This window comes from Penaeus monodon, chromosome 38 (genome assembly GCF_015228065.2).
Source record: "Penaeus monodon isolate SGIC_2016 chromosome 38, NSTDA_Pmon_1, whole genome shotgun sequence".
Classification (NCBI taxonomy): domain Eukaryota; kingdom Metazoa; phylum Arthropoda; class Malacostraca; order Decapoda; family Penaeidae; genus Penaeus; species Penaeus monodon.
In genome coordinates this window covers 13,671,500-13,679,279 of record NC_051423.1, presented here as the reverse complement: position 1 = coordinate 13,679,279, position 7,780 = coordinate 13,671,500, and the positions used below count along the sequence as shown (strand labels likewise).

At 38.2% G+C, this 7,780-nt stretch overlaps 1 pseudogene; it reads left to right on the top strand.

Moving 5' to 3' along the window:
• Window positions 1-686: 686 nt before the first annotated feature.
• LOC119596824 lies at window positions 687-4,111 on the top strand (annotated as a pseudogene).
• Window positions 4,112-7,780: the final 3,669 nt, after the last annotated feature.

Below are 7,780 nucleotides of genomic sequence, written 5' to 3'. Positions count from 1 at the left end.
TTTAAATCTATCTTTTTATTGATTTTTTTATGTGTCGACCCCGGGCCTGACATTTTTTGAGACATTTTTGACAATTTTTAGTCTCAAAATCGTCTCAAAACTGTCTAGAATTTTCGTGGAGATGCTTCAGATAGGTATCCTACGAGTGAAAGTTTGCTATTTTATATTAAAAAAACAGAAAGAGCATAAAAAAGGTTTTTCGTATTAAACTTCATATGTTTTCCATTTTTCCTTTCGAAACCCAATAACTGAAAAAATCTGAAACAGTCTGCAACAATATTAACCCCCCGCATTAGGGGGAAAATAAACAAAGAAATCAAACTTAAAAGCAACTAAAGCTGTCAGAAAAAACGTGACCTTGTTCCCCATTATCTTGATGCTCGGGCCGACCTTTGGTCATATGACTTTTATGGTTAAAGCCTACCTTATGATTGCAGGATATTGTGTACAGTGCCAATCATATTAGTGTTAAGAGTACACCGGTTTCCAGTGGGTTATGAAACATTTGTGAATAAATAGGTATTGCATGTGTATATAACTAATGTTGATGTCTTTCTCTCATAACATTATCTAGAAGTATTCAGTAGGTGCATATACACGGAATGCCAGGACATTGCCAAGTTTCTTTTAGCTTCTAAGGCTTTGTGGTACATATGACGCCCATTGCAACGTTGTCTTTATCTTGCAGGTGAGGAAGAGCCATGTCACGTGGTCAAGGGAACTTCAGCTACACAGCCGTCCCGTCGCCCTCTGATGCCTGTGTGGGAAGCTCATTCACCAGACCTCGACAGTGTGTCAGAGACATTGTCAGATATGTTAAGTACAGGTTAGGCATTGAAATCTATGCCGACTTGTAGCAATATTCTTCTCTCTGTAATTCGGCAGAAAAAAACAAACAATAGACCTGTTTGTTGTGTATATTACCAATTTGTGTAATTTTGGAAGATATTGATCAAAGAGACATCTATACTTGAATCAAATATTTAGTATTTGACAGTAGATAAACTGAAGTCAGGTTACACATTTTTCAGATGAATCAAATAGTGGCATGTCGTCAGCAGACCTCAACGCGTGGGATCCTGACGCCGCCAGATTGCTGAAAGTGGTGGATACGAATCTCTGGAAGGCCTTAAAGCTCTCTTGGTTGCAGGCGTGCATATCAATGGCCATGGAGGCTCGTTCCATGAAACAGCCCTTCACCGTGCGGCACAGTTACGGTGGACAGCCGGCTTAGTTACCTGCTGTCGGCAGGGGCATCGGTGTATGCCAAGATCATTTTGGACGACGCCCCTGCACTACGCAGCGGCGTCGCAATCGACTGCATGCATTAAGCTGCTTTCTCTCCTCCGGGCGGCCAGGAGTCGTGGATCACCGGACATGCGAGGACATACGCCTCTGCATGATGCCAGTGCATCAGGGTGCGTTGAAGCTATTGCAGTCTTGCTCAAGGCAGGGGCTCTGGTGCGCGCCAAGGATGCGAACGGAGAAACGCCGCTTCACAAGGCAGCGAAAGCGCGCTCGATTCCCTCGATGGTGGCGCTCCTCAACGCAGGAGCCGATCTAGCAGCCGTTGATGACAATGGTGAAAGCGTGCTATCCTATATCCTGCATCATCTCCCGGGCACCATGGATGCGGTCTTTGACCACTGCCTGGTCACAAATTCTCCCAAAATTAATACAAAGACTTTAGAAGTGTCTCTGAACTTTTTGCCTCTTACCGTGTCATTCGAGAAGAATCAGGTACAAAACCTACAGTCATTTGTGGACATGGGTCAAGCAAAGCTCCTGAGCCATCCTCTTTGTGAAGCCTTTCTTCTTCTGAAGTGGATGAATGTGCGGAGATTATTTTAATAGAAGTTGTCTTTTATTTTATTTATGCAGTGCTGACCACCATTCTGACCTTCAACAAATTTGTGTGACTACGAGTCACACTAACGTTAGTGGCCCTCGTAGAGGAGCGAGGCCAGGAATGGAAGGAGTGGGGTGAATCTCATGTGCAGGGCGAGTGGGGGCTATCAGCTATTCCAGATGAAGCTGACCAGGTTCTCAAGGTTTGGTGATATTTCAGACAGTCTTATCCTCCTACAACAATGCTATCCCTTATGCAGAATAAGCTAGCATGGTTCCGATCACTTTCTGGCATCCTCCATGTGATGATAACTCTTCTCGTTCTGCTAGTCGTGCCTGTTTCGGTGCCAAAGGAATGGCAACACCATCTGGCCACATGGATGCTCCTGTTAATGTGGACCGAGTGCATGGTGCTTATCGGACGATTTCCAAACTGTGGCATATATGTCGTCATGTTTACCAGAGTGGCCAAGGTCTTGTTCGTATATTTGCTATATACTTTTGCCTCCTTCTTGCATTTTCGTCTGCGTTCTATGTTGCTCTCCATTATGCCAAGGACCCTGGCGCAGGAAACCAAGAGAACCAGGTATTCACCAATCCAGTCTTGACATTCACCAAGACACTTACCATGATGATCGTGAACTAGACTTTCAAGATGATTTTGTAGTTGGGTTATCACACTTAGTTGCAACTGGACATATTATATTTTGTTCTTTGTCATCCTCGTCTCCATCATCCTCTCCAATCTTCTGGTGGCTCTTGCAGTCAATGACGTTCAGGTAAGGCATCTGATTTTCAATCAAGCCTTTAAAAAACATTTTAAACGAAGTATTGGTGTTCGCCATTTTTATACATGCTGATATCTGTATAAAATGGCTTTAATGATTTTAATGGTTGAATGATTCTGAAGATTTTAATTGGTGTTAATTAATTAGTGATTGTTTGCCAACAGGGTTTAAGGAACTCGGCTCATCTGGAGAGGCTTATAAAGCAAACAGAGCTGTATTTCAGATGGAAAAGAACTTCTCCACAACATCATACCTCGGTCTCACATCAAGATTCCCAAGTAAGAGGCGGGGTTGTATGTTTACAAGTGTATGAATGATTAATCTTTTAGAAAGTGGGTTTAATAGAGCTGAATGCTATGGTAAAAGACAGAGATGAGGTAATTATTGCATTGATAGCGTAGTTAAAACATCAACAACTATATGCTGTATAAGTTATATAACTAAATGCTTATTTCACTTGCTGTAATAAAATGTTTCAGATTGCGAGAAATGCTGACAAAGGTTTCCTATATATGCAAACATGATTGCTACAATTCACGTGCTTTTGTTCTTCCGAACCATCCAAAAAAGGTATGCTAATACACTTATTTGATTAGTAAAGATTACAGAAACATTACTGACGAAAAAATGAGGTACAATATGAGCAAATCAGTAAATTGTTTCATATCAGAACATTTTCTACTTTAATTACCACTTCCCCATTACCATATTGTAAAGCTTCAAAATAAACAACTAGAAACATCAGACGTACAATATTTCTGAATAATTTTGTTTCACAGGCAAATAGACTTTACATGGTGGAGAATAAGAAATGCATAGATGTAGCCCTGCCGTCTTTTCTGAAAACCAACATCATTGAGTGCCTAAGAGCTCGAGAGACCGAGTCCGCCGACAACAAGGGCAGCGTCCGTGCCAGGAAGGGCAGTAGATTCGCCGAGGAGAGTACCACCGCAACGAGCAGCAAGACCTGAAGTCAGCATCAAGGAACTCGAGGCCACATGGCTGAAATTATGAGTGAAAAGGTCGACGAGATAACAGACATACGGCAATCTCACTAAGAGGATAACGAGTCTTGAGGAAAGACTGGAGAATTTAATTAATCTGTTGAACAAAAACACAAATGGTGAAATCCAAACCCTAGTCAGACTGAATAATTGATTTAGCCTGTTTTATTTGGTATATTTTTTGAAATAGAGGTATTTAGTGCCAAGGGTTGTAATATTACCCACAGTATTTTCAACGTTATATACGATTCTGTTATGGAGAAAACGTGTATGTGTGTATTTATAGAGCAGTGGAGTATTTATTCTCTGTGATACCTTTTATAGGATCTTATGTCTCCTGTAAATCAGGTGCATAGGTTGTGGTGATTCCTGTAATCATTATACATCTGTAACTAAAACATCACTTCCAGAGTTGTATAGAGCTTATGATAATGCTTGAGGACTGGTTTCTAATTAATCTGTGATAAGTTTTTGAAGTATTTTGTTATTTTTAAAGTCATCTTCCCTTTCCATAATATTCTCATGATATTATAAAACTGAAAGTGATATCTAAATATATTCAGAAACTGAAGTGTACTGTCATTGTGAGAAGTTTTATATTGTAATGCTGTATATGATAACATTACCTAGAATAGTAGGTAATATTTGAGTATAAGAATTTACTGTATAGACTTGGACGTTTACAAGATAGCCATATTAATCTAGATAGTGTCAGTGGAATCGTTGGGTATTTTAATTTCAATCCTAACTTAGAATCGACACGTAAGTATATTATTGAAGAGGTCGCCAACAGTCTCTATGCTAAAATGTTAAGGTTAATATTTTATTTTACCATCTTGCAGGTTTAATATTAGAAATAACACTTGTATAAACCGCCCTTGTTAAGTATTTAATTCTTGTATTTGCTAGTGTTAGTGGACAACATATACCTGTACAGCACTGTGTCTTTAACAATAAGTTTTACCATATCACCTTAGCATCCTGCTTTATTGTGTAGGCATGAAAGTCCAGGGTAACATTACTCTTTGGTAAGCCTAAGGAGAAAACTGTGTCATGTCGATAACGATGGTTTATGATAATGTTTATCAAACTACAAAATATGTACAGCTCAGGCAGGGTCCTCAGTCCATAAAATATATAAAAATAACAGATTCTCAGATTGAGTTAAGACCTGCAGTTATAGAGATGTGAACTTTTACCTGAGTATAATATATATGGATTGCAAGGTTCATAAATTGTAAAATGACATACCCTGTATAAGTATGGTTTAATTTGTAATACTTTTCAGCTAGATAGATGTAGGTTTGGACATTCATGTATCTGGCTTGTCTTTATACTCATTGATAAATTGATAATTCTACAGATTATAAAAGTCAGATGATGTTACTTGACTTAAACTGTGAACGTCAAGGACCGAGAAGAAGACTTAGGACCCGGTGCCTGGAAATGCACATTGCAAAATAATAATGTAACGCAACACTCTGTATGTTGCAGTTCTTACAGTTAGTCAATGAAATATAGATGAATATTCATTCTTACTGTTAATCGTTGGCATAGCGTAAAATAAGACATTCGTGTGTTTTAAACCTTCTTAGAGATTATGTAAAAACTCAAGTAATAGTTCCGATAGAGCAAAGTAGACTTTTATTAATATTGTACCTGACTTAAGTGGGAACCCTTTTTCAACAATATAAGTGTAAACTATTGATAACTGATTATTGCTACAGCTATTTTAGCAGTGATAACAAAAGATATTTGGATAGAATAGGTGCAATGCAACATCTGCAATGACGCTTTCCTGTTTCTCTGCATCCATATCTGATTTTTCCAATCCTCAGGCTTATTATATCAGTAGGAAGAAGAAGTGCCGGTGTAATCACCCTGTGGCTAGCCAGGGACAGTGATCAGCGAATTCTTCAGTGAAATGTTCAGTGAATTATTCTTGAATTTACTCCAATTCCAGAGTGGAGCAAAGCAAAACATGGTAATTACAAAATAAAAGTCGACTGTTCGAGTTTGTAGGGAGGTTACCGAACAGCATAAAGAGATAGATGAGCTTCAAAATTCCAGAGGAATAACAAGCAGCAACATGGAAGTTTATATGCTAACATGAAACGAAAGATATCAAGAGTATTATGAATATTGTAAATGATTTAATCCACGGATATGCACCTGGGATATTTTGAGTGGAAGATAATAAAATATAATTCACACATGATGATATTATAATCATGTGCGTAATATTACTACATTGTTCATAAAAAAAAACTAATGCAGGGACGATAGATGTAGGAAAAATAAAATCTTCCTAAAAGAAATAGATAAAGCTCATCTGTGTCATTTGCTGTTAGCGTAATAAGATGATGCGACTTAATGGATGTTGTCAACCAAATCTCTTGGTAAATGGTTTTGGGCAGTTATTAGAATATCATACTTCTTCCTTTATAAATTACGTTATTGTTCATTGCTGATGAATCTCGTTCTGAAATCTGCCCAGTATATGTTGCACTGAAATCAGAAGTTCATAGAGACAGCAGAATGTGATGTGAATACAGGAAGGTATGTATTTCATTAAAAAAGATATATATTATATCACAAACACCTATTTTTTAGGGAACATATATCATTCCGTCTATAAAAAAATGTAAAGTGGACACAAACGTTCACATTTTTTCTATATTGTGCTGTGCATGAATGGTATATAGTCTGTGGGACTGTTATTTGTTCTGTTGAATTGCTGTGTAGACATACCGGCATGCCTTATGTGGACCACCACATATAATGATTCTCTGTTATTGTTATGTAAATATTGTTCTCTGTATTATTTTAAATAAATCGTTATATAGCTGGAATTAAATTTAAATGTGATATATTGCCGTCTCATAATATTCCTTTTGTACATATTTTTTTTGCTGAGATGTGTGTGTCCGTGTTTGTGTGTGAATGTCTGAATGAACCAAGTGAGTGAACGAAGAAAGAGAGAGAGAGAGAGAGAGAGAGAGAGAGAGAGTAAGAGAGAGAGAGGAGAGAAGAGAGAGAGAGAGGAGGAGAGAGAGAAAGAGAGAGAGAGGAGAGAGAGATTTGATTGATTTGATAACATTCACTTATAGAACAGTGTACATGTCCTGCAAAAGCTAGGGTAGATACCAAGTATCATATACAAACTGGCTGTGATTCTATGTGTGTTAGAGGGCTATCATCAAGCATTAGTTTTTATATACATGCCTGGAGGACCTTTCTATTATCTTGTATTGAAATATCATCTGGCTGGTAAAAAAGCTTTTATATCATTGATCATGCCAAAGACAACACCAGTGTCTAAAGTTAATATAATCAACAACTGCTAATTTTATTAACAGTACTATTTGATCGATAGGATGCAATTTTTGTGGCGACAGAGTAAACAATGGGTAAGATTATGCGACTTGGCGGCTTACACAGTTGTAGTGATGATTGCCTCCAAAACTGCATCCTGTATAAATTGTATATGTAACTGATATCCTATGCGTAGCCTCGTCAATGTAACCTGATGTCTCCGAGGCAGTCCATGATAGACTTTATGTCTATATCTAAAGTCCGAGCAACAGTCTTGTAATGCTTAGATAGTGCCATGTCCGTCTTTTTCATCCTTTCAGTGTCTATACCTGACCCTCATAACTCGAAAACAGCCGTAACAAGTTTTTTTTTTTCATTTGATTGAGAGATAACGGTATTATATAATATGGATCTTCATGGGAAAGTACTAATCTGCCTAACTGATCAACCCTGTCACATAATGATATTCCTATATGTGAGGGTATCCAGTATAGTGATACTTGAATACCCTATTCTGATAGTTAAAAAAATTTGGTAAAGGATATTTCTAGTTACCATGTTTTCTGGATTAAATGCAATGAGCCTTGGAGAGCGCCTTGGTTGTCAGTAAAGACAGCCAGGTGTCGCTGATGCTCACTTTCGTAATGGCATGGTATATGGCTACTGATCGGCATTAGTTGTGCTTGTCCAGTTGGAAATACGCACACTTTCTTCAAGATCTGTATCAGGATTAGTACACCAACCCCTGCTGCTCCATGAGGATTAATGGAAGCATCACAGTAGATTGCAAGTGGGGGCGTGCAATGATGGGGATGTAGAATGCCA